A 24,270-nucleotide genomic window follows, 5' to 3' on the forward strand; every position below is an offset into this window, starting at 1 on the left:
TAACACTTAAACACCAAGGTAATATAACAAACAGGGTTACAACTCTAAATCCAGCTTCAGTAGGTACATTTTGCTGTGACGTTACAGCGTTTCGTTACTCGAAAAGACCTCCGCGATTGCGAGCATGCAAATCTTATAAGTACCTATTAAGCGTACAGTTTCAAGGATTTAATTCCCATCGATCGCGCTCATATCCGTGCCGGGGTTAACCGCAAAAGCTCCAGCCTCCGACCAATGAAATCAATTGCTGCTTTTATCTGCCAGGGACTTATAACGTGCTCAAAAAAAACTTGCATTGTTTCTGCTGAGATTCATCGAATCGATGAATTCGAATTTTACTTCATTGTGAAGGTACAGTTAACCATTTTGGTAAGAAATATGGTAAAGAATAACCTGTGTTGTTTTCGCCGTGCAGAACTTCATAGAACTTGTAGATTAGGTATTTTGGGGTGTTAGTGATTGGGGTGATAAACGGGTCCGAACGAACATATTTTGCGGGAAGCGGAGGAAAAAAGAAAGTCCGATATTCGAACCTCCTAAGTTGTCCCTTCAACCTGACTTCGATTAATGGCACTTATCCAATTATACATTCAAAAAATGTACACTGTAGGAACTTAAACATACCAACCTCTTCAGTCTTCTGACTCTTAACATAGCCACTGGAATTAGAAATCGACCACAAGTGTTTGCTGAAAATAATTACTACAAAAAATTTTGGACAAAATAAACTGACTTTGACAACCAAAAAAGCAAGAAATAAATATTTTCTGTGCCAAGCAGAATGTAAAATTACTAAGTATATATCTACTTTGTATACAGTTTTCTATTTTATAGTGTCTAAAAAGGAAAGTACCGAGTAATCAAAAAGTAGTAACTTAAAAATGTTGTAGAAAATATTTATTTCTTTTGAGTTGCTAATATTTTTTCTTTTGTGTTGCATAACAAATTCGATTCTTTATGTATAATTTTTTTTTTTTACGTATTTTTGTGGTTAGTTTTTCAATTATCAGAATAGCCGTATCTCAACTGCTCATAAAAGTTAATGGGTGAACTCATATTCTGAGTGCATCTGCTTGCCCCTTCCGAATGTACATGCATGATTTTATGTCGTTTAACTGAATAAGCAATGCAGGCGATAGCAGGAATCTCGTTAAAAAATGTGGCTTATTTTAGTAATAAAGATATTTTCTTTCTTTCTTTTCTTTCTTCACTAGACCAGACCAGAGAAAATATTCAAATTGCCCCTGAAAATCCTGATTTAACCCGTGAATATCCATGCTGTACCACTGCGCCAGAGAGGTCGTAAAAAATATGTAGTTCCATTTTTTTTCCCCAAGTGTATGAAAAACAGTTTAATAAAAATTACAGACTTGAGATCTAGTATACAGGGACATTTGATGCGATCAAAGAATAGGCGTTGATGCACGAAGGTGTCGCATTAGAACCCGCACGGTGACTGTCGACCTCTGGCACTGGTGTGGTGCCGACTTAACGGAATTAGATAGAAAAGGGGAGGGAATTTATAGAGAATACCATTTATTCCATTAGATGTTCCTCTATGATCCGCGCTAATAAACTATTATTAACTTCCTTATGCCCGCATGCATTACCTAGTAGTTGGTCTAGGGTTTAGCGTGTTCAACTACACTTCACATTGAAGACTGATTGACTGGGCTGAGTCAGACAATATAAAACGAAATACGATCTGTTCAAATGACACAAACAACAACATGGTACACATTGTTTTTTATATGTTATCCCTAGGCTATTGATCTCACTTGATGAGTAGGATAAGTGATGATACGGAACAGACGAGAGAAATTCCGGAAATAATAATGCCCATTTATTACTAATTCGTTGTTAAATGTTATTATTTATTCGTTTCATAATCAGGATGTTATATATTTTGCGCCTATCTGCCTGACTAACACGCCCGCACCAAATTTCCCGACGTGTTATTGCGCCGCTACACTAATAAGGTTGGGAACTCCTGCCCTAATCGGTTTCTACGGTACCAGAACGTTACTTCGCTTAGTGGCTCATCTTTGTCGTTCGGGTGGAAAGTAGCCACAGAATTATACTGTAAACCCTCTAATTTCTATATGTAAAAACCCAAAAGAACTTAAGCTATCGACGAGAAATTGAGTGACCATAATAAAGTTCAAAAACATAAACCTGAATATATTCAACAAAGAACGAAATGAATATCATGTACATGTACAGTCTTTTTCTCACTCCCTTCGCGAGGGAGAAAATAAATTTTAGTTTTTCATCATTTTCAGTTCAGATTTTTCTCATACTCGGCCAGAAGAAATCTTGGTCTAGTAAGTTGTGTGAGAGTTTTAGGGTTCCGTACACCTATGTGCCACAGGGAAACTTTTACAAAGCCTCCACTGTTTGCCCGTGCGTCCGTCTCCAAGTAGGCTGTATCTTATAAATAAAGCATTATAAAAATAAAGAAGTAGAAAATTAACAAATGCAAGTTACGTGTTTTTTTATGAGCGTTGTCCTAATATTTAAAATTAGTCCTCTGTATTTTAGGATACAAATTTTACCTTACAGATTTTTGTCGTATATAGAAAAATATAGAAAATTTAACTTGGAATTGTGGATCGTGGAATTCCGCAAAGTAACGCGTTTCTATACAATATCCGAATTACCCGTATTAATTTGGGTCCAATCTAACATGGTAAGGTATATCAAGGACTCGCTTTCTTTGTAGAGTCGTGTTTTAGTCAAGATTAAAAAAATATCGATCAGTGTCCGACTGCAATGTCGGGTTAGTCCGAATTTACCGATTGATTCCCATTATAATGAAGGGTACATCGTTACATCGCTGTCAGAGGTGGTCGCCTCATCTCCAGTCCCGGGTGTGAGTACAGGGAGGCCACCCATAGCAGATAGAGGGTGGGGGTGGTACTGCGTGCGCATTTGCTTAGTGTCGTCTCGCTCGCATCTACAGCCTACAAAGCTGCGTGCTATTTCATGCGTCTGTGTTGTCCATTGTTTATATTGCTCTCGATCTACTTTCAATTGATTAATTCTTACTACAACACCTTCGATTCTTAAACCTAGTTACCGTTTAGGCTACGATTACTGAGACCACTACTAAAAATTAATAAAGGGATATATCATTTTTATAATAAATAAATGGAATATTATTTTACTGTAGTAAATTCTGTGTTTTAGTAAAAATCTTATTTTAAACACATTGATTGATAATAATTTTTTTTTGAAACAACAATATTAATCATTAATTTTCATGAGTATAGATACTTTAAATATTTTTTTACAAATTATTGTTAACGACTTTCAAATGAAAAATGGATAAACGATATTTAACATTAATCAAATATCGTTTATAAATTTTTCATTAGGGGGATGTTCGTTTAAATTCCATAGAACAATAACTATGTCCAATATTTTTTAACTGCTGATGACAAAACTTTCTCTTTTTCAAACTTTCATCTTATTAATTTTAGAAATTACAAATCTCAATACACATAATGGCCTAATTATTTTCGTTATAACCTGGATTTAGGGTTAAGATTATTTTTCAAGGCAAGAAATATATGAAAGCTGAAATGGAAATTGTTGTAGGCTTATACATTTTTCATTTCGGTTAAAACGTAGTAATACCTACTTTCTCCAAATAAAATATACTTGAAGAGAGGGCGTACAATATGAAACATTATTATTTTATTAAAGCTCCCGAATAAATGTGCGCGCTTGTGAAAACATCCTAAGAGAGTTTTCCACAACTCACTAACACCGATTCACTGCTCGTAGGCACGCAACTTTTCACGCACACACGTGCTCGTAGCAAAATAAGCGCCTGAAAGTCGTAGCGGTCCAGCGCAGCATCCACTCGTCTCCCTCGCGCTCGGCATACTGTCCCATTTCAACAGGTTTCGCCTTTCAGCAGTTGCAGTGTAGAACGCGTGCCTCTAGTAACACAGCACAAACAGTACGGCACACACGTCGTAACCGAAAACTGAAAACACAGTTTCACTGACAGTTCCGACATTACCTGACATTCAGCGTCGTCCTCCGTACGGCGGCTTATCGCGTTCGTAATACGTGCCGCCACATTTCGTTAGAAATAACTATTTATAAATGCACGATACTAAAAGTGCTTTCAGTGGATGAAAGTCTCGCATCCCGCTGGCGGTCCGAAACTTCACGTGGGAAACATGTAACTCGACTGTGCCAAAAACAATAATATAATGAACTCTCTGTAAAATATGACCATCTTACGACATGTGCGTGTTTCTTGTGATGTAATAGTGAAATGTTTCTATTGAGATATGTGCCGAGTTAGCGCCATGTGATTCTATGGAAACCAATGTTTACCTCTTCTGTGTTGTGAATAACGGTTAGTTTAAAATGTTGTAGCTCAAAGTGACAGAACGATGTAGGACAAGACGTTGATATTTAAAATGATTGACTATCGTGGACTGTGAAGCTTGTGGTTGTGATATATTAAAAGTGGTGTGTATTCGATTCTGTCCCTTCTGATTTAGGACATAAATAGTCGGTTGTAATTTTTCGTAAGTTGTGAGCTAATTCTAGTAAATCATGATATATTTATACACAGTAATAATTAAGTATTAATGTCCATAGAGGGAAACTGTTCTAGTGTTCACTTTCTTAACGAAAAAAAAAAGATAAAAAAGGTTGTGTGTGTTATGCTAAGAACTTTCCATTTGCAATTTCCCCTGGGTTGTGAATACAATAAGAGACTGAATGTAAAAACCCCTTGTTACCTTTCCGAGGCTGAATTGTCCTTTGTAACTGCTTGTCGTTAGTGATGTGGTGTTTTTGAGACGTTAGTGGTACGTTGGGTGCGAAGATATTTGGGAACGAGGTCAAGGTAAGTCGTTAGCTGTCCTATTGTTACTTTTTGTGTATTTATTATTCTTAATAGTGGTTGCTACTTTTGAGCAACTTTTAAAGATTAGCTTGCGTAGCGATATTATGAGTACTAAATGTAGATACTTCTGGAGTGTTTTATCCTAAACGTTTGAATGGAAACAACAAACGCTACGTAGCCTTCAATACTTCAATAAGTTGCAAGGAACGATTAATCCCTGGTGGGAGCGGAACTCGAAGAATAAACAATGCATATTTATTAGTAACCGTATTGTTTCCTGTGATCGTTTTTCTATTACATATTTCTTAACAGCATCAACGTTATAAGAGGTGTTTAGAATTGTTTATTTCTTGCTTTAAGTTATTTATATTAGTATATTTTTCCGTTTCTTGGACTCTATAGGTAAATTTCTTTGTGTAACTCAAATGAACCATAAACTACGTTAACTTATTATAATTATGTTTAAATGAAGGCGTTTATTTTTAATTCATGAAATGGGCCGACTATTCTTGGTTTTTAAATTTAAAAATATAAATCGTTAAGGAAAGTTTCAAAGTTTAAAAGTTATCCATGGAATATTTTTAAATGAACATTTATAACTAAAGCTGCCCTTATTCAGCTTACTAAAAGTGCGTGGGACTAACTACTCGTAGTTAACACTATATAGTTTCGCTATGTCAGTCTGTCCTTCCGCGGTCTAGCACAGATACCGAGTGATACTAGGTGTTAGAAAGCTGTAATTTAGCGTTTGTATACAAATTAATCACGCCGACAAAGTGGTAATGTTTTAAAATAAACCAATAACAATAAATATGATATTTATTTTATATAGTTGTATGTGTGTTTATTTAGGTTAAGTAATATAAAGTAGCTTATTGTCAACCAAAGTACACAATTTAGGTCGTATGAAACGCGTTGCGTAAAACAGCCAGTAAATGTAGGTTTATGGACCAAATCAAATGATTGAAAAATAAAGTCCTTAGTTATAATAATTATTAACAATGTCATCGTTTGGAATGTAATCAAATAACATTGGTTAGAGTGAATATATGTTCAGAGTGTCAAACTAAAAGGACCCTTCTTAGCGCATTGTGTCAGGCATTTACAGAACCCAACACTGCGTGGCCCGACACGCACTTGACCGGTTGTATAAATCAATATCCATAAAACGTTTGTAATAAATGAGAAACACAAATTAGTTTGTGTACACGCGGGCAGTCTTGGGACATACTGACTGTTGAAATAATCCTGGCAGAACACGTCTGCTAAATTATATGAGTAAACACAGTGGAGTCATGCTTCTCGAAGCGCATGGATAAACTTACCTTTAGGGTATCTAGGATTAATTAATGCGCCAATGACATACTTATTTGTAGGTACCGAATAGAGCTTAGACCATTAATAATATATGCTAAAAACAATGTAGAAGAAAAAGTTTTTGTTTTTCACTGATGATTATCTATTAAGTGCTTAAAAATATTGAATATAGGTTAGTTTTAATACATAGGTATGTCCTTACTAAAAATAAGATTTCTTACAATTTTTATGATTTATCTAATGTCATAAGAAAAAATTGGTCTTTTTTAATACCTAGGCATTTAATGTAACTGATCGAAGGAATAGAGAATTCAAATTCGCTGTGTGATGACAATGGAGGAAAATGTTCACTGAATAATAGTACTGGTTGAAGTATAATATACCTGTCACTGAGTTTATGAAATCAATATGTTTCAAAAGATTTTTATATTATATTTATATTTTAAAGATTAAGACAAATATTTAAATAAAGCTTTTTAAAAATAATAATTCAAATACGCGAGTTTGAGAGGATATTGGGAGGAAGAGGTAGGTACTTAGTGATAAAATATTAAACTTAGAAAATCATCCTAAGTAAATTAGTACCTTTATTTAATGCGGTAATTTATCGCTTTTTCTACAATTTTATTTCACGAATCTATATTTTGCCTTCTCAAAATCGGGTTAAATATGGGAACTCACTGTTTGGATGAAAACAGTCATAAATTTAACAATATTATCGATATGCGTCCGTGTATAAATAAGCGAGTAGTATATCGTTGAATGGAAGTTCGGCTCATATATTACATAATGTATAATATATGAGCCTCGAAAGAAATATCCAAAAGCTATTTTCATAAGTAATGTGAGTGTTCCGCAAAATATATTTTAAACTTATGAAAAGTGAAATGTACAGGCGGGTGCGATAAATTCTGCAACTGCAAAACTTGGCTGACCGATATACCTACTTGCAACTTACAAGTTCCAACAGCGTTATGCAACAAATAAATAGCTATATTTTTTGCTCAGTCTGGTTTTCTGTGGGTGGAATAAACAAATCTTTGTTTTTTTTGACTACGGTCAGGCAGTGAGGTAGGCATTGAAATAAAATAGAGAATTTCTTCTATAGCCAGGGCCTAAGTAGGTACCAGGCACGTGCTCCTGATATAGAATTAATCTGGTTCAAGATCAAAGTATTGGAAAGGATCTACGCTTTTAGTATGTCAAAAAGATATCAACAACGAACTAAAATATTCAAACCACGTCTTTGTGGGAATCAATACGCTTCTCATTGGTTCGCAATCGTAGGGTTGTTTTCTAGAATCGATACACGTTACCTTTAGTGTAAAATTGTCTGAATTGACCTTGTTTTAAAGCTTAAATTTGTCCACATTTATAAAGTTAGCGCTCCTAGCGGAACATTAAATTAAAAACACCAGTTCTGAATTTTCTTACGAGGGGCATATCCATTTAATATATATTTTTTTAATACATATAGCGTATTCATACTCAAAAACAAATTTGCGATTGTATTTTTTGATTATTTTTTTATATTATATATTAAAAAGATAAAATTCCATTAAAAATAAATTCGTACGACACAATTTGACAAGAGTTGTATATTTTTTTGGAAATTTAGCTTATAATATATAATAATTATATAAAAGGTACTTTCATAGTAATATAGTTAAAATTATTACCCTAAGGCTTTAGACAGGCAACTTCTTTGTTTAGAGGGGCCTTAACCTAAGGGCCTCCCGAGCAGAGGTTTTCTCAGTAACTAAAAAACAAATTTCAATTTTCAAAAGTCTTTCTGCTGGCAATACTTTAACCTATTTGGTTTATATTATTATGAATGAAAAATAATATCAGGCCGAGTGTACATAGAACTGTTCCACTCACAACAGACAATAGAAGGTCAGTATGCATCACGGCAATAGTATTCGCCTTGGCAGTAACGCTAGCCGAACAGAATTGGCTCATCGACAACTGTGCGAAGCTTCGTGACTAAAATATTCATTTCGGTGACAAATTTAAAATATATTGTCTTTAGGGACTCCTTGCGATTTATCTAATCCACCGAAGTGTCGCAAAGGAAGTCATCATAAGAATTATAATAACTGCATATTATTATCACATATCTATGCTTATAGTAAAACTGTAACGGGTCGAATTCTGTACATTGAAGATATTTTAAATATGTTTTTTGGAGGGCACTCTATAATCAATACTGAAGTCATAACTGTGAATTATTTATTTTTGTCTGTCTGTCTAGCTGTATCATGACCGTGCATTACGGTTTAACTATTTAATGAATACAAATGGAACTTTGCACGGCTTGAGTTCATACTACGAGGTAAGAAATAGGATACTCAATATCACGAAATTCAGTGCAGTTCCTACGGGAAAGGGATGAAATTGTTGGATGATTTGACACTATAACTCTGTCAAATGTTAACCGATTTAAATAATTCTTTTTGTACTGAATAGGTGAGTATACTATCAGTTCAGTTTCGTGTAGATCTGATGAATATGATTGGAGATAGAGGGCAAAACTCCTCAACGAACAGAAGCAAACTCCTTACTTAACTTAACGATACTGAATCCATAAAGTTTTGCCACATTTGAGAGGACTACATTGATAAGACTAAATAAAAATCTTAAAAATTTTCTCGGTTGACCATAGTTGGTTTAGTATACGAATATAACTCTTGACTACGACTCAACTAACAAAGCGAATCTTCCTTAAAAATTTACTATTTTTGATTACTATTTTTTGTTAGTGACCTAAGCTGACATTGTTTAGCAATGTTTACGTGATTTAAGGGTAAGAATGGGTTTAAATAGTCGGGGTTAAAGCTCCAAGAGCTAGAACAGATAGGTATATTATTTGCCCACTCCTCAGTCGTTTGTTTAAATATGTTCAAATACTATCTGTACCAATATCATAGGTATGGTAAAGAGGTCAACATGTAATATCATAGGTTTGTATATTTGGCACTTTCAGTACTATTAAAAAAACTTTACCATTGGTATCACATTTAGTAATCCCTACTAATATTATAAATTGCAATTTAAGTTTGTTTGTTGCGCTTTCACGAAAAAACTACTTAACCGATCCTCATGAAACTTTGTACACATATTCTTGAAAGTGTTAGAAGTAATATGGATACTCTTTATCCCGTCATTAGGCTCGGTTCCTTTGGGAGAGGGGATGAAAGTGTTTGACGATATTACATCATAACTCCGACAAATTATAACCGATTAAATAACTATTTTGTACTATATAGGTTATAATATGTATTAAATTTTGCGCAAACCTTGTGTAGATCTGATGAATGTGGTTGGAGATAGAGGACAGAACTCCTCAGCGTACAGCAGGCCTGCCAACCCCTCATTTAAGGCCCAGCGATACTAAAAACTTAAAATTTTATTAAAAATACATCTAAATTGAATGCCACATCAAAAAACAAAATCAAACGCAGACGAAGTCGCGTGCAACAGCTAGTAGGTATATATAATATACTAATATATTGACTTCTTTGTTCTAAAATGCTTGTCACATACGTAGAAAGCAGAAGCACACGGAGGTTTCTATCCGTGTATTTCTATTGCCGCTGTAACAATAGTTATTAAAAAAAAAATGTTTCTCGCATAAACGTCTTTTATTGATATTTTTTACTCTATTTTAATAATATTCATGAGTACTACTCATAACACAAGCTACGCTACTTTAGGGCTAGATTGGGATGTGTGTATTGTCATAGTATATTTATGTTTATATTTAATGTTAAATGGTGGTATGTAATGTGTCAAATGCACCTTGGTATGCAAGTCCATCTTGCACTAAGCCGGCTTTCTTCTTTTATAGCATCATTTCCGTTGCCATTAAAATAAACCGAGGTGCCATCAGACAATTAACGTGAAAATTTCGTGACGAAACACATTATGTAGTAGGTACTCTCGTGAGCACTTTATGAGGTGTTACTAATGTTATGGCCATTTTAATGCGTTAAGATCGAATGAGTACGTCTCTTCAAGTCTAGACAAAGGAATTAGTATTCACTAGAAACTGATACTACTTCTGTTATTCTCGTGTATTATATCTACTTTGCTACTAATATTATTTATCAACGCATAAGTTAATTCGTGATTAAGTACAAACAAACAAACCAAATTTCGCATGTTATTAAGCTTGTAGTAATTCAAGACGTGTACCTATTCAAATACGTTGATACTCATCCAATTCCGATTTGCTATATAAGTACGAAGATGTTTTAACAGAGCTGTAGTTTACCTAGATACTATTCAGTTTTTTTCTACTATTATAAATAAGCGTATGTCACGCTCTAACACGTTACAACCGTTTTTTCAGTCTGTAAATTACAACTACGCAAAAACCTATATCTATCTGTTGCTGCGTGAAAGAAAGAAAAACCCACAAATATACTTTGTCAAATAAAAAAATATTACTAGGATTGAAAGGGCACCCTGTCTTTCATCGTTGCATCAGAGTTAAAAACGAGGCTGTGGGAACATAACTATACAGTTCTAATTACTTTAACGCTTACTACCTATACATCAAGGATTTTTATTTTAATGCATTTGTAAGCGATTATAGGTGTTAGTATCAATATAATATGAACCACGACTATTTCCCTAGCTATCATTCGCAATAGCTGTTCTTCCACTGCACTTGTATTTTCATTCTCTTTGCTGGTAGTGGTGTGAAATTAAAGAATAGGTTAGAACTTAATAAGTGGGAATTTTATTTTCCTAGGTAAAATCGTGTAGGTACGAACGATTTAGCGATAAGACACAATAATATCAAACATTTGGCAAGGCAGCTTAAAAACATATGGCGTTTCGTACGTAAAAATATAACATCATTAATCTACCTACTGCACAAAATGTACGAGTACACAAAAAAACATTGCGTATTTGATAATGCATGTCAAGGCCGTGGAAAAGTATTCATAGCGTAAACGGAATCAGATGATTCTCGACGTATTTTCTCCGATAGTTTTCAGTTACCTAGTTTAAGTTATAGTTGTAAAACAATGTAGTTTTGTGACAATGTAGTTTTGTGACAATATAGTGGCGTATGACGTGATGACGTATTATATGTGTGCTTTGTTAAAAATAGCTTATTGGAAATGCAACACGAACTATAGGTTTAAGTAACTCTCTACCAGATAGATCTTTTATAGTAATTCTCACAATCTAGGTATCTTGGCTGCTTGTATCTCTATAAAAGCAGCCAGGGTATGTAGATTGTTCTGCTTCCTAGTTCCTACGACTCGTAGAATGTTTAGCTATACTAGTTTTTATTCCTGTACGAGGTACCTACCTATATTCTTTGTAAGGGGACTTCAATCTTTTCTCCGAGCACACACTTCAGTTTGCTAGTATACCTTGTTCAGATGAGTTTGTAAATCTAGTTGTTTTTAATACCTATTGTATTTACTATAACAGATCTTGATAGTGGCGTAGTGGAAGTAAGTCTAACTGGACCTGGCGACCTCTGCTAGTCACGTACCTACTGCTAAAGACGAGGTACACGTACTACACTTTGCTATCTTACGAGCTAGCCACTGGACAATCGAAACCGGCGAAGCGCTTAGTGCTTGAAACAAATGTATGGAAATGTACCAAACATGTTACGGGTATCGGCAACCAGCGACACGATGCGCGCGTCGTGCGACGGGGCTTCACACTCATCGTACATTTATTCACATCGCGTGATTAGTCCTGTGGCCAGCACGTTAAGAAGGTTTTTGTATGAAACAGGAGAACAGAATATATATTCATGTTTATTTGCAAATAGCGTGAATTGCAGAAAGTGGTAATAAATCTTCATATCAACCCTTTAGCGACCCACTATAGGGAAAGGGTCTCATCCCACAGTAAGAATAGTTTAGATTAGGTTAGGGCCGTAGTCCATGACCCAGTGCGGATCGGTGGATTCCTTTCCGGGCAAGCATGTTTCTTCACGATGTTTTCCCTCACTTCCTGAGATTTTAATTCCTTATAACATTATGTGCGTTAGATAAGTTAGAGGTGCTGGGATGCCAACTCGGTACCGGAAGTGAAGGCGAAGTCCGAACACTGAGCGATCACTGCTTCACTAAATGTAGGATCGTAAGTCTTACATTGTACTTATTATAACTTTTTATTAAATTAACTTGAATTTTTATGCATTTGTTCTTACTGGGTACGAATTAGAGAAGATTCACTTACTTACAAATTAATATCAAATAGTTTTTTCGAATGTTGATTTAAAAAGGGTTTATTGGCAGAAGCTTATTTACAGTTCATTTAACATTTTTTAATAATAATAGTTTATAATAAAACAAACTGCGGTGCATTATTGGGTGCAGGAGATATAAAATGGCGCCATTTTCTCCTTCATCAAGGTGCGAAACATTTCGAAAACGTAACTAGATTTCGGTGTCGTAAAAGTAGTTTATAGCCAGTGGTGGAAATTTGTTATGGTCTCGCCAATTTTATTTCTCTCAGCGTATTAAACGTTTTTGCTCGTTAACAATAAAACGTCTTTTATTGTTAAATTCTGGACATAGGTCTCTTGAAGGGGGGTATTTCCTCCTTTTTTTAGTGGGTCTCTTCGACCCGTTTGATGGTTTTATGCCCCCTTAATGTATCTATATGATAATGTGGGTCTATTAACACTAAACGTTCCGGTGTACCATTCCAGTATCCCGCTGTTCATCAGTCCTCATAGATCTGTTTCCTACCCGGTAGGCGTCATTTCACCTGCGCAACTGGTTTCGCTATATCGGTTACTTTGATTCTACTTCCTGTTTCCTTAAAGTCTAACAGCAGAAGTATAGAAGAGAAGCATAGAAGCATGCGTTAATTTGCGAACGTGTTTTATATACAACCTGCGACAACCACACAAATATTCTGCACGAAGTTTTTCAGGTTTCGATACTAGAGCATCCTCAAGCGATGTGGTATTCACAACACAATTGTAAACTTCTCAGCTTTTCTTTCCAGGTCCAAAAGGATGCACACTCGTTGCAATGCTGTACGAATGTAATTATTGCATAACTGAAAAAAAAAAAATATAAAAGTAAGAAAAATAATTAGGAAGTGAAACATGAAAGAACTTTATACTATACGTTTAAATAATGGCGAATAGGTTATAAGCTATTAACACGTAGTTTATGTCATGCAGTAAAAATTAACGACATTCCTCTACAAGTATTTCGTGTGCTCATAACAGTGGTGCATTAAAAAGCGTAGAGCGTTTTCAACACTCACTTAAAATATCGTAAGATGACAAGTTGTCATATTTGAGAATGTCAAATTATACATTTACATTTTCCATGGCGGACCATCAATCTTAATGAGTTGCAAGAAAGGTTATTTTTTACTTTTTAAATAGTACTTGGTACTAAATTTTGTTCTCTAGCCTTTATGCGTTAATCATAAAATAGATAACATATTTTATTTTTATTAGATCCAAAATCATTTTCGATATTCCAGATTAGGTATCTAATACTAAAAGGTTAAATAGATGGTGTTCATAACTCCAATAGAACAATGATATGATATGCTAAAAAAATGTCTTATTGAAATATCTACTAAAATACCTAGATGTTGGATTATCCACCGTTTAAACTTTCTTTCAGTGTTTTTTCCAATTTCTAAGTTATAAAATCGGATTCGTAAGTGAATAAGGACCTGACATTTTTATTTATACCTAGCTCTCTTAAATTTCGAAACTATTGATTTAAACAAACTCTACTAGATTTCGTCGTTCTTTTACCTAGCCAGTAAACTTTTTCTTGAATTTAAAATGAGGTTGGCTGTACGAGTCTAACTGTAATTTATGACTTCTTCGACGCAGTTTGACACGTCCCTGATTTATGGTTGAAAATCCCGCTGCGTGGACGGCGAATGGTATTCACCGAATCCGCAAACTGTATTCACTAGGGAATACGGGGTATCATTTTAATAAGCTTGTCTTAAAGGAAGACTTTATTCTATATTCTGAGAATTAGAGAATGATTGATTATCATTTTTACACCTAGAAAAAATCCAGTTTTAGTAGAATTAGAATTGCTCTGGGTGTGGCTTTCTCTGTTCGATTGCTGGGCATAGGACTCACAGGACTCACAGGCCTCATCTCTCTCATAGGAGAAGAAATTGGAATATTGTACCGCCACGCTGCATTAACGCTGGTTGGCGGACTTTAAAGTTTTTATCATTCATCAATAACCTATAGGTTACCGTTCACTGCGGAATTAAAGGTCTCTCCAAACGGAAGGGTTTGGGTCAGATGGTATCAGCACAGAGTACGATGCTGTCCATTCTCCGTAATATTCCCTTAGTCTCTTCGTACGACCTCTGCAGGTAGAGGAGGGTTGGTAACAAGTGCATATTCTGATCTGCCTTCACCACACGGTTCATGTACAAATGATAATAACCGGGCTTGAAGGCTTGAGATGCTTATCAATATCATTAAAATAAAACACGCAACTGTACCGTACTCAAAGAAAGTTGGGGTAAACTACACATCATCCTGGTCGCGAGTTTTTTGACCCTTTTCAATCGTCATCATACGTCGTGATGATATTTAGAATTTAAGTAAAATACTGCAGGAAAATTCAAACAGTTTATATAACAAGCACAGTTTTAGTACTCATAACACAAGCTACGGTCACTTTAGGGCGATGTATGTATTTTCGTATTATATTTATTTCATATTTCGTTTTATAACAATCAGCAGTAATTGTAAATTTAAACAAATTTAACTATGAGGCGGCGCGTTTTTTTTCGCAGCGGTCGAATAATTTTATTGAATCAAATAACTATTTTTATTCATGCGTCGAAGGTAGGTACGACAACCGCGCTGCGCAAGTCTAATTCAGAATAAGCTTTTTTTTTGTTAAATACAATAATATTAATTTTTTACCTAGAAAAATATATTAATAAAAAAAGATTACCCTAAAAAAAAAAAAAATATTAGGGGTAATCAACACACTCATAGGGGTGCAGCCTAAAGTAGCTCCTTCATCTGAGGGTACAGCGTGTTTGTGACATTAGAGAATAGGTCTGTGTTCCAGTAATGAGTTCAGGGAGATGCCAACGAATTCCAAAAATGAAGTATAGTTAGATAGTGTAACCCTTATTTGTTGGAATAGCGCATTATAGGCCGAGTCTCATAGCTTTGCATGTATTCCATGATTATGTAGATGCGATGATAGCCCAGTGGGTAGGACTACGACTACACTTTCGGGGGAACGAGTTCGAATTCCAGCACGCATTTGCTAAGCTATGTGCGTTTTAGGCAATTGAAATATCAGTTGGTTCAACGGTGAAGGAAAACATCGTGAGGAAACCTGCATGCTTGAGACTTTACCATAATGTTCTAAAAGGTGTGTGTAGTCCACCAACCCCTCCTCATTGTGCGAGGAGACCCGTTCCCTGTAGTTGGCCGGTAATGGATTGACATGATGATAATGCGTAAACCTGATCTTAAGTCATATCAATAAGATATTAGTTGAAGAGACCTTTTTCTAACAGAGCTCGTCCGGGGAAATACTACCACTCATTTCGCCGCCAAGCAGCACAGCAATATTCCGGTCTGAAGGGCGCGTTGCTTTGTGCTATTACAGGTAGAATATGAGGTTTAACACGCCAACTACGCCTCAGTTGATGGATACAGGATGGCACTTTGTAATACGTGTTTATTGCATGTCCTACTCGGATCGGGTGGGCCTGATCTGTACTTGGAGCGTCAAATATTACTAAAAAAAATCGAAGAATCACGCTCGGTCTCGGCTTTTTTCAAACGTGAGAAGACCTTTGCGCTTTTTTTATTGTAACGCAAAATACATTCATTTTGAACTTCTGAATACATGTTACACAGCGAAAAGCGTTGGGGTGGCGCGGAAAATATAACAATGGACTCGAGAGATTTTAAGGGGGATCCCCGCCGGCCCACTTTTGCCCGGAACGCTTTCTTTCTAGGTCGTTTAATGACGCTATGGTTGAGGGAAGTTGGAAATATTAAAATGAGCAAGCACTTGTTTCGTCCGTAAAACGACCATTGCGAGAGCTTCGCGCCTCTACGTCTTTCAGGCCGTGTTTGTTATGAGAGAATTTCCACTATGAATATACTACTTTCTATACAAGCTATTTTGCTGTGAAAATAATGAAATAAATTCTTAATACTTAATTATTATGTCGGCGTTCATAGCGTGTATAAATAATATTTTTAAAAACGCGAGAAAAAAAGATTGAAAAATAAGTTACTTGGTCAGAAATACACATAATTTTACCAAATCTGCATAATGATGCAATTTTGGTAAAAAAATATGTATTTCTGACCATTTAATATAATAATCACCCACTCGGCATTAAGTGTAGGTCAAACTGGAGGACCGATTTCGATTCCAATCCGATTCTATAACTTTTTGGAGTAATGTGCGTTTTAAATTTAAGAACAATTTAAGTCGACTTACAAGAAATGGTCATAAATTAGTGACATCTGCATATCGTCTGCGAAAGGTGCAGAAGTCATTTGTGGGATTGAGTATACGCTTTTATAATATGATTCCTAAGGTAGTTTTGGACCTACCAATGCATAAGTTTAAAGAATGTGATAAAACACATTTATTACAGCGAGGTTATTATACAATTGTTGAGTTTCTTAATGACAAGGTTGCTTGGAAGCATCCGGCTCCGCTTTCATCTCTCACAAGATAGAAAAATGAATGTTAAAATGTAAATTGTAAATATTTGATGTTGGAAAAGAGCAACTGCTGAGTTTCTTGCCGGTTTCTTCTCGGTAGAATCTGCCTTCCGAACCGGTGGTAGAGTCACTACACACGGACAGACTTGACGTTTCAAAGTGCTTGTATTAGGCCTACTTGAAATAAATGAATTTTGAATTTTGAATTTCAACGTTGAAGGAAAACAAAGTGAGGAAATCTGCATCCCTGAGAGTTCTCCATGACATTCTCTATAAAAGAGTCCTATTTATTTTAGTAAAGTTTAATATGACTCTATAGATTATTTTTGCCATTGATCCGAAATGCATCGTAAGAATCTGCACCGTCGTGTGTAAATATCCACCACGAATTCTGGAAATCGGTGGGACATTTAAAATTAGGTTAGGTTAAGGAACTTGTTACTTGGCTGCACTGTTTTGCCTGTAGATGCGGAGTAATTTTTTTGCCTGAAAATTCATTTTCTAGCGACTAAAAAAGGGAAACCTGGAATACCCTTTTGGTTTCTTGTAATATGGTTACCTTGAGATCAATAGGCACTTCTAAGCGATAGCGCTCATTCTTAGGCTGCTTTATCTGAATATTACGAAAATCTTTTTAATTTTTTTTTTTAAATTTCCTCCCTTACTAAATTGTAAAACACGTGTTTATTAAATACGAAATTTTGAGTCAACAGATTCCTCAAATAGTCTCTACCTCAAAGTAAGTTATATTTACTTTGACTTTACCATTGCCTTTGATTCTCTTTTCATCTCCCTTGGGGTTTGGTTTTCAAAATACCTTACCCTACTCAGTAGGACAATGAGTCATGAAAGAAAGAAATTCTCTGAATTTTAACTTTTTCCTATGTGAGAAAACAATATTCCAATATTCTATATCACAAAATACTTAATATACGCAGAGATTTCCGAAGATCAAGCGTTACAAAAAATATGTTTATATATTAGTTTCAAGCGGTTATAGCCCAGTGGGTAGGAGTTCTACTTTATTTTAGGGGGGCTGGGTTCGAATATTGCTCGAATATATCACGCACCTCTAACTTTTCAAAGGTATGTTCGTTTTAACTAATTAAAATATCACTTGCTTCAACGGTAAAGGAAAACATCGTGAGGAAACCTGCATGCCTGAGAGTTCTCCATAATGTTTTCAAAGGTTTGTGGAGTCCACTAATGCGCACTGGGCCAGCGTGGTGGACTACGGGTTGATATAATGATGATGATGATGATTATTTTTATTTATTGAGAACTAGCGTACCCAGCCCGCTTCGCCGAGCTAGATTTTGCTTTATTTTATTTAAACAATAAACTCATAATATATTAAATCATTTATTTCTCTCCGTATTCATTCTCTTCTATTCTCTTCTCGAGCGGGTGAAGATCATTATCTACACCCATGTACACCCAACAATAGAATATCATCATAGTAAATAAAAGCTGTATTTGACAGTTAGACAGTTCAAAAATAGGAGTGCTCCGATCGTCACCAAAATTTACAGGATTACTCGCCAGGTCAATCCGGAGATTCCCTAAAAGTTTCATTGAAATCCGTCCTGCCGTTTCGGAGCCTATACGGAACATACCCACACACTTTCTCTTTTACGAGTATATATATAGATAAATAACAATCTCACTTCGAATATGAATAAACATACGTTTTTAATAATAGGAACATGAATCACTAGATAAATACAATATTTTAGCGATTCTTTGTAATTATGTCTATTTTACGTTGATTAAAAAAAATCGTAGTCTCCGTAGAGTTTCGTAGGCAGTTTGCTTTCTTATTTCACCCTACTCTATTTAATAATACCACGTTATGGTTATTCAGGATCGGTTTCAATAGAAATGTGACACATTTATTAAGAACATTAGCAATTATTTAGGACATCATGACGAATTGCTTATTTATAAAAATAACATTCAAGTCTCATGCGTCACACCAGCAGTATCCTAATATCCTGATGTGTTTGTAGCTTTATTATAATTTTCGTATCAAGACGGAAATTCACACTAAAAGAACCACAAACAATACAATATATTTTTTTATCAAGTACAGAATCGATATTTCGTTGTTTTATTATTTTATTTCGTTTTAATATTTTAGTGAAGCTAAATACTTATTCTTCCTATAAGGGTCAACATCCCAATTAACGCAGATATACCTATCTGAAGATAGCACAGCTGTTTCGATACTCATAGTTGAAGATGCAAACTAATGAGGGTTTCCAGACACATTTGTTTAGTTATTATAATTAATAGAACACAAGCCGTATGTACAATTGGCACAGTAAGTCGCGCGATAGCAGACTGGTCATGACAGTTTTAAGACAAACTGAGATTTGTATATATGTCAGAGTGCGCACTTTGAGTCTAGACGCCTCACAGACGAGACAAACAAACATTCAAAAATATTTTAATAGATTTGAGCGACAATATTTTATTATATTATTACTATTGGATGTATGTCTTTTCCTTCCTTACAACCGTGACCATCGTGTCTTCTGTATAATGAATAATTAGTGAAAAAATGTTCCTTTATAAAGAAGATTTAAATAAACCATAGTTACGAAAATAATAGTAATTTAGCGTATAGAAACGCTACAGCTAGTGCGAGAGACGCGGCACGTGGTAGCGGTATCTACTACGGTTTCAGTCATTCATCAAGAAATTGAAAAATAAATAATTCGAAACTCCTTTAATAAGTAATCGTTTCAAAAATGTATATTGTTTTAGATTTTCATAATTAGTGAAGTAATCTTATCATATTTAATAATATATTGCCTAAGTTCAGATCTGCCGATGTGATACATTAAATAAAAAATAAAAATAAACCCGACCATGTATTGATTATAACTTTTAAAAAAAATTACTACTCAAATTACTACTTAAAAATTTATACTTTTGAAAAAAATTACAGACACTGCCTATAAATTTTTGACGACACCCCGTAAATTCTAATCTGTTCAGTCATTTCAAAGTTTTTGGACTAAAGAAATTCACAAAGACACATATTTTGCGAATATATGTGAATTTCTTGTGTATGATGTAACATGAAACCTGAAAAAAATTGCTATTACTCTAGACTATTATTTCATCCAGGACGACAACAGAGTAGTCTGGAGTATAAGCGGCTGTCTTGAATGCTCGATTGCACGTTTCGCAGTAAAGTTGACTGCTGTTCCCATAAGTATAAATGTAGAAAGGCTTTAGCCTAGTCTTTCTTAGGTGACGCTTGACGTCAAATTGTTCTGAACGCTTCGCTACGAATGCCATTTGGCTTGTCGCTTGTTATTTTACAACACAGTTGTTTTAAAGACTATTTCCATTGATTTTCAATTGAATTTTTCTCATACATACTTTCATCCCGTATTTTACGCATTTAAGGGCTCGTTTTTCGAAAAATACTACCTGTATTTTATGACCTTCAGTGCAAAATAGTGGTAGAAATTTTGTATGAAAATGCAATGTTCTCAATGTAGGAGGAATGTAGGAAGAGAAAGAAGAAACACTACCAATTTTTGTTGTTTTTGTTTCACCCTTTTTTCCCGGTATCAACATAGATGCTCAAAAAAAGAACAATTTTTTTCAATCGCGTGTGGTTGTTTTCTTAGATTTCATTGTATGCCAGTTAGCGAGTATTATTTTGCTTTTATCTACATAAATTAGAGTTAAATCGTGTATAAACCATGATATAGTAAGTAAATATCTCTTCTACTTTTTTTTCAATGATTCCTGTGTGTTTTTTCTATATAGTTTTTAACTTTTTTTATTCAAAACACACGACGAATTAACAATAATTTATTGTAAAATGCATTTATTTATTTGTTTGTTGAGTTAGATCATAGCTAATATGGTCGGGAGTTTATTATATTCAATTAATTTGTTTCAAATGTTTGTAATCGAACCCCAACTTTATTATTAAGTAACTTCGCTGGGGAATATTGGTTTAGTACGAATATTAATTTGTTAATGAATTCCGTCAAGTAATTGGGTTGTTGAGGAATTATTTTTTGAAATAAGAACATAACATTACGAAAGTTGACATTCCTTTCGAATATGTGCTGTTGGATTTCTTGACAATACTAAATCGACTTGCAGTTTGGAGTACCTTGGGCACGGAAGAGATGTTAGCTCCCTTTGTTTGTTCTAATAGAGAGTGTTCGGAAAATTTCGCACCTAGGTTCGCGCCGTAGGAATAAATTTCATGCTCATCACCTGGATGCCTGGTATTCTTCTACTGTTCGAAATACCAGATCATTTGTACCGCGCACTTGCAAATTGTGGAACAATCTCCCATCTGATTTGTTTCATCCAAATGATAAAATCTAAGGTTATTCAAGGGGCTGATAAACAAACTCCTTAAAAGCCGGCAACGCATCGTTGGCTCCTCTGGTACTGCGTTTTATGGGCGGCGGTGATCATTTAACATCAGGTGACCCACTTGCTATAATATTAAAAAAAAAATGTTAACCTATCCCCTTATATTTAGGTATTTTCTATAATAACCGTGCTAGTCAGTGTAACAATTTTCGTTTATTTTTGCATCCATCTAGTCTTATTTATAGATAGCTTGTCCACCAATCCGCACCGGGCCAGCGTGAACTACGGCCTAAACCCGTCTCATTGCGGGAGAAGACCCGAGCCCTGTAGCGGAACTGTAATGGGTTGATATAATGATGTTCATGATGACGATACATAGCTTGGATTGTCTAACTAGGTAAGACTTCGGTTTCTCTTTCGGGGGAATCGACTCTATTCCCGGCAAACAACTTACTTTTCCGGGTTTTATACAGTTTAAGCAGTTATATATTATTCGCTATAAAGGTGAAGTAAATCATCGTGATAAAACCTGCATGCTGGAGACTTCTTGATAATCTTCTTAAAGGCGGGTGAAGTCTATCAATTATACTATAGAGGTTATGCCCTAAACCCTTTTTATACTAAGAGGAAATCCTTGCCAGTAATGTGTTTGTAACGATGATGATAAATAAATACTAAGAGTAAAACTACATATTAATTAAAGTTTAATTCGCATTTCGCAATATTAACGTCGCCGATGAATCAGTACGCATTGCGGCTAATGATTTATACGGTTGCTTACGGAGACGTTCGTTTCATCTGCCTAAATGATAAATGTCTGTTACGCAACTCAAATACTGTCCCTATAATATCTGTGTTGCAGCAGCCATCTTTCGTCTTGGTTTAACAGCTTAATATTTTAACCCCCTGTAGAAAGGGAAAAGAGGCGGGCTCTGTGTCGAGGGTACGTCATAGCCTCTGATGATAGATAGTTTTTATTAGTCACCGAAGTACAGTCGTGTCTTTTAAGTGCAAGGTACCGGGATCAATCTCCGGCTGGGAGGGTTTGGAATTTTCTCTGGTCTGATCAGGTGCGAGGTTTTTGGCTGTGGATAGTTATCATCCTATAGACAAAGTCGTTTCACAAAGCTATTTAGTTTTAGAATAAAATTAACCTATACCTAGATTTGGGAAGAATTAAACTTTGGCTATCATTGCAATTTATTAAGAAATAATGGAATTCACAAATAGCTTAACTTAACCAATCTCGAAAGAAGAAAGAGGTGTGACTTATGACACGTTATTTTTTCATCTTTTAAAAGGTGGTGTAATGTGGAACCATTAGATCTCACCGTAAATCGGCAAGCTGAAAGCACGGTATCGACGTGAATGATTTACAAATAGGGATAATACAACGCATTAGCCAAACCGCAACACGTTCACACACTGGATTTAGTAAAAAGAGATCCGGCATTATTGGTGCGAAAGATTTATTAGTTTGTACGCAGGCAGCTGGCGTTAATATACCGCCATTTTTTGCGGACCCTGTCGATAAATTAGTGAATGTGGCGCCATCTAGAATATCTCTTGTTATTTGCCTTTTATTTTTCTCATAACTGGATAATAAAAGCTTCATTAAAATCAAAATAAGTAAAATATAAATACGTTATTTGAAAATCCTTTTAAGACAAGTTTGATGAAAATGTCCTGAGGTCTTCTTTCGTAAAGTGCGATATGGACAGCTGCAGCTCGGACTTATGTTATCCATAAAAATTGTTCGATGTCGATATTTGTTCGTTATTACGTTTGTTATGAAAATTTTACAAAAGATTTTACGTTTCCCTAACTTTTTTTCAGCTTGATTTTTTGTATTTGTTTGAAGTCATCTTACAGTAAAAAATGTTGCAAATTCATGAATTATCATGGAGTTGGCACCAAAAAAAATGTTAAACGACTATGAAAAAACTTCAGAATACCAAAAATAGAAAATATAGAAAATATTTATTTATTAGAAAAACTCAACTAGTACAATAAGTCTTTGGAATCCCGACCCCTAAACTAGGAAATCCCGTATCTTAGGGGCCAGTGCCTTCCCAAACATTGATTCAATCATTGAGATAATATATAGTGCACTTTAACAAAGGAAACTTTCAAAGGTGTGTTGAGTTCTCTAACGGTTAAGTGAGAATAGCATGCTGACTGAAACGCGTGTGTATGTGTGTGTGAGTTAATGTGATTGTGTGGTTATGTGTATGCGTGTGTGTGTTTATGTTTGTGTGTGTATGGGTCCAGTTTCTAAAGCCAGAATGACAGTGTTCATACGAATTACTTATTTCCCGCCTCTGAAATAGCACTGGTAAGACCAGTGAGTTAAGACTAGAAAGTTCCGTTGATTTATGGTTGTTTAATGAATTTGTGACGATAGCGCATGATTGCGTAACGCGTACGATATGCTACAATACGAATACGTGAAATAAACAAGTTCCGTTGTTTCTACGCCAGTTGAATTATGTTACTGACATCTTGAGCGTGAAAATGTCCAGACTCCAGTCCTGCTCAACAACATTCCTTGTATTAAAAAAAAAAAGTTTTGTAATGTGCAAAATGTTTATATTTAGTAATTCACAAACAAAAAGTATCGACGGTTTCGGTTGCACGTAGCCTGACCCTGTGCTGTAGGCATCAGCGACCTTACCTCCTAAATATTGATTAAGTACTAAACTAACCAAATTAATGCGTACTAGATTAACTTGTGTGTGTGTGTGTGTGTGTGTGTGTGTGTGAGTATGAAAAATATAAGAAAAATAGATAAAAGAATGAAAAGCAAAGCTTTTTTTAATTATTAAAATGCGACTTTTCAGATGCGGGGTTTCAATAGCTTTTTGTTTGATGTGCTGACAATTATGATTCCAGTGTTGTTATCGGTGCCCCCAGAGATGCCCCGTGATGCTATGAGTAATTGCTTAACTTGCTTTTTGGATAATCTGGAACTACATGTATATATGTGAGTTATTCCACCATAAATAACTTCTACGTACATAAT

General features: G+C 35.1%; 1 protein-coding gene across 1 annotated transcript in view; it reads left to right on the forward strand.

Annotated features, from left to right (window-relative positions):
* Positions 1-4,001: 4,001 nt before the first annotated feature.
* Positions 4,002-24,270, forward strand: part of LOC120631972 — a 344,454-nt gene continuing 324,185 nt past the window's right edge. Inside the window, exon 1 of the mRNA XM_039901687.1 lies at positions 4,002-4,873. The gene's annotated coding sequence lies outside the window, so the exon portion shown is untranslated. The remainder of the gene's footprint in view (positions 4,874-24,270) is intronic.

The sequence above is a fragment of the Pararge aegeria genome, chromosome 19, assembly GCF_905163445.1.
Source record: "Pararge aegeria chromosome 19, ilParAegt1.1, whole genome shotgun sequence".
In the NCBI taxonomy this organism is placed as follows: Eukaryota; Metazoa; Arthropoda; class Insecta; order Lepidoptera; family Nymphalidae; genus Pararge; species Pararge aegeria.